Source organism: Eriocheir sinensis, chromosome 37 (assembly GCF_024679095.1).
Source record: "Eriocheir sinensis breed Jianghai 21 chromosome 37, ASM2467909v1, whole genome shotgun sequence".
Taxonomy (NCBI): Eukaryota; Metazoa; Arthropoda; class Malacostraca; order Decapoda; family Varunidae; genus Eriocheir; species Eriocheir sinensis.
In genome coordinates, this window is record NC_066545.1 from 7,410,698 (window position 1) to 7,415,172 (window position 4,475).

General features: G+C 42.6%; 1 non-coding gene across 1 annotated transcript; it reads left to right on the forward strand.

Annotated features, from left to right (window-relative positions):
• The first annotated feature begins 3,642 nt into the window (after positions 1 to 3,642).
• Positions 3,643 to 3,715, forward strand: Trnar-acg (transfer RNA arginine (anticodon ACG)). The gene has a single exon. It is a non-coding gene; the product is annotated as a tRNA-Arg (tRNA).
• Positions 3,716 to 4,475: the final 760 nt, after the last annotated feature.

Here is a 4,475-nt window from a genome sequence, read left to right on the forward strand (position 1 = left end):
CAAAGAACGGAAGCCTATCTCTCTCTCTCTCTCTCTCTCTCTCTCTCTCTCTCCTTTCGAACTCTCCCTCGCCCCAAGGTCAGGGGCAAGTTCATTCCTTCTCTCTCTCTCTCTCTCTCTCTCTCTCTCTCTCTCTCTCTCTCTCTCTCTCTCTCTCTCTCTCATGTAAATAGTTATTGTTATTATAAGTGGTGGTTTTAATGGTGGTGGTGGTGGAAGTGCTGTTGTTGTTGTTGTTGTTGTTGTTGTTGTTGCTGTTGTTGTTGTTGTTCCGGTGATGGTGGTGGTGGTAGGTGAGAGGTGTGGTGGTGATAGTAATGGGTAGTGGTGGTGTAGAAAGTTGCGGGTATGGTGTTGATGGTAATGATAGAGGTGATGGTGGTGGTGGTGGTGGTGGTGGGTAATGAACAGTGTGGTGGGCGTTTCCAAACACTGGTGATAGTGGCGGTGTTGAAGATAATGAGAGTGGTGGTGGTGGTGGTGAGGGTGGTGTTAGTGGTGGTGAGGGTTGTGTTAGTAGAGGTGGTGATGGTGAGGGTGGTGTTAGTGGTGGTGGTAACAGAGGTGGTGGTGATGGTGAGGGTGGTGTTAGTAGTGGTGGTGATAGAAGTAGTGGTGATGGTGGTGGAGATATCTGGAAGGGGATACGAATTCACTTCCATTTAAACATAGCAGGAGGAGGAGGACGTCACCTTTAGGCTGGCTGCACCTCTCCCCTGCTGCTTAGGCCCAAGTGAACCTCCCGTGGACTCAGCGACCCCTTGCTCTCTCTCTCTCTCTCTCTCTCTCTCTCTCTCTCTCTCTCTCTCTCTCTCTCTCGTGCGTAGTATACCACAAAAAAAAATGCCACTTTGGTCACGATGAAAAAAAGGAACAAGTGATAGGCAGAGAAGGATAATAAGAGGAGGATAATAGGAGGAGGGGGAAGAGGAGGAGGAGGAGGAGGAGAGGAGGGGAAAGTGACGGAGTAGGAGAGTAACACAAAGGAGAAGATGAAGATGAGGAAAAGGAAGAGAAAGAGGAGGAGGTGGAGGAGGAGGAGGAAAAGAAGAATGAGAAAGATGATGATGAAAGAAGGGAAGATGAAGAAAAGAAGTAGGAAAAGGAGGAGGAGAAGAGGAGAAAAAAGAATTGGGTGAATAAGAGCCGAGAAGAGAGCGATCATATTTCACACACGCTAAAAACAAAAGGAAGAATAAAAAAAAGTAGAAACATAGGAATAAAAAAAAAAATATACGAGAAATACATGGAGGAGAAACAGATACAAGACCCCCTTCCCCCCCCCTTCTCTCTCTCTCTCTCTCTCTCTCTCTCTCTCTCTCTCTCTCTCTCTCTCTCTCTCTGGGCAATCAGCTTTAAGCCTTTTCGCTGTGGTTGTGGTGGTGGTGGTGGAGAGGCGTCAGGTATAAGTGGTGGTGAGAGGGAGAGGGAGGGGAGGGGGAGTGGAAGGGAGGAGGGAGGAGGGGTGGAGGGGGAGGAAAGAAAGAGATTCACCACCATTGTCCTGAAGTGTGTTAATGAGAGACTTGAGACCCGTGGTGGTGGTGGTGGTGATGATGGTGATGATGATAGTGGTGGTGGTGATGATGACGATGATGAGAGTGGTGGTGGTGGTGGGTGGTGGTGTCTCATCTATAACACTTGAGAGAGAGAGAGAGTTGTATTTAAATTAATTGCAATATGTAAGATGTGAAAATAAAGAGAGAGAGAGAGAGGGGAGGTAATTTCTCACACAATTCATACAACCCTTCCGAAAAATACACAACAAAAATAACGTAAAAATTAAATTGTCACCTAACACTTGTCAGACGAAATAGCGAAGAAGAAAACAGACACAAAAAAGACATATTACCTTCATGTTAATAAATGTTGTGACGTGATTATTGAAACATATGAGATTGTTTAAACAGATTCGACTCAGTATATCAGGGAGGGAGAACTGGTTTGTGTGTGTACCTAAGATTTAATACGCATATCTATTGAAGTATATTTATGATGATAGGAAAGGAGGGGTTTGGCTATCACAGTTTACCTGGATGATCAAGATAAATATATTCGTGAGCAGGTGTGTGTGTGTGTGTGTGTGTGTGTGTGTGTGTGGTGATAACAACGAGTGCGTGTTCAAATCTACAACTAACTAACTGTTCTTATAATTTCATACAGTTCATAGCAATACATACCTTATCAGTTCGTCAGCCTTTTAACACACACACACACACACACACACACACACACACACACACACATCATCTCTCCCCTCGCACTCATTCGCTTACAGTTTACGTATTAATGACAAGCCTTCCATAAACCATCTCTCTCTCTCTCTCTCTCTCTCTCTCTCTCTCTCTCTCTCTCTCTCTCCAATGACCTATGAGGGTAAGTTAGGAGGAGGGGGAGGAGAAGGATTATGGATTAAGAGAAAAAAAAGGAAGGAAAAAAGAGATATGGTAAATTTGTACAACTTCGCCATTTTTTCTTCTCATTCCTTATCCCCTGAGCTATGTGTCGTCTATATCCCCTTCTACTAACCCCCCCCCCCTCTCTCTCTCTCTCTCTCTCTCTCTCTCTCTCTCTCTCTCTCTCTCTCTCCGATTCCTCCTCATATTTCTAATTTTAATTTCCTCAACTCTCATTTACTTGCAATCTTCCTCTATTTTTCATTTCTTTTCCTTCATGACATTTCTATTTTAGTCTCTCCGAAATTAGTGTCTTCTCGTTTTTCTTTTTTTTCTTTGTCCCACTTTTTCTTCTCCCGTTCCGTGCAATCCCTTTTTCCTCCCCTTTTCCCTCTCCTCTATACCCTCCTTTATCCTCCCTCATTTCAATCCTCCACTTCTTCCTCTCATCCTTATCTCCTCCTCCTCCTCCTCGTCTTCCACTTCCTTTCAGTTCCTCTTTTCCTTCTCCCGTTTCCTCTTTCATTTCTCCTACCCCTCTGTTCTCTTCTAATCCTCAGACTTTCTTCCTTTCTCCCTTTCTCCTTCCAACTCTTCTCCATCCCTCATTTATCCTCTCCCACCTCTTCCTCCCTTCTCCATCCCTTGTTTCTTCCCTTCATCCCTCTCTCTCTCCTCCCTCTTCTTTTTCATCCCTCACTTTCTCTTCTCATTCTTACTTCCTCCTCTTCCTCCTCATCCTCCTCTTCCTCCATTTCCCACTCATTCTCCCTCCTTCCTCCTAGTCACCCCTTATATCACCTCTCTTTATCTCCCCCTAAAGTAACATAACAATCAATGAATGTCACATATTATACTCAATAGGTATATATTCAACCGATGGTGTGAGTCGGCGCGCGAAAGTTACGCTGCTCTTAACATTTCCACTTTAAAAACTGCCGACACTTCCTATCATTACCGAAGACGTGTAGTAATTATCTGCAGAATGGGCGAGGCCAATAGGTTAGCGCGGGCAGCCTCGTTACAAGAAAGACACACCTGAGCTACCAGTTACCTGTACTTCGATACTTCCTTGTTTCCCTTTCCTTTTACTTCCTTTTCCTCCTCTTCCATATTCTCCCTAAACTGACGTGTCACAAGTTAATTCAATTCACCGTCTCATCAATTTTCATGAGGACCTGGTTATTCAATTCTCTCTCTCTCTCTCTCTTTGTGTCTCTCTTGTTCTAAACCTAAAGTTTCCACAGGCCTCGTGGCGCAACGGATAACGCGTCTGACTACGGATCAGAAGATTCCAGGTTCGAATCCTGGCGAGGTCGATGTGAACCGCTCGGTGATTTTTTTTTTTTTTTTTACTTTGATAATCGACATAACTATGACGAAAGTAAGGTTTGATGATAACTTTAAAACATACGTATATGCAGCAATAATAATAATAATAACAACAACAACAACAACAACAACAACAACAACAACAACAACAACAACAACAACAACAACAACAACAACAACAACAACAACAACAATAATAATAATAATAATAATAATAATAATAATAATAATAATAATAATAATAATAATAATAATAATAATAATAATGTCATCTATTTTCATTCCATATCATTATCTTGTACAGCCATTAGTCATCGCTAGTTAACAAGATAGAGGCCTTTCCCAACGTTATCCCCTTGTCTGTGATGTTAGTGTGTACGGCATCCTGCTCCGGCAAATATTATATCAACTCTTCCACCTGGTCCTCTGTCTGCCCTGACTTCTACAAACCTCTGGGCTGCCACTCTGTTACTTTGGTTATCCATTAGTTCCAGGCATGATAAATGATATATGCTCAAGTCCATTTCATATTCTTTGCCATTAAAACATCATCAACCTTTGTCTATTTCATATTCAGTAATGCTCGCGTCCTATACTTTCACTAAATTTACCTGTAGACCATTACTTTATATAATTAGTATCACCAGTTTACTTAAGACTACCCTTCCCTACTACTACTACTACTACTACTACTACTACTACTACTACTACTACTACTACTACTACTACTACTACTACTACTACAAC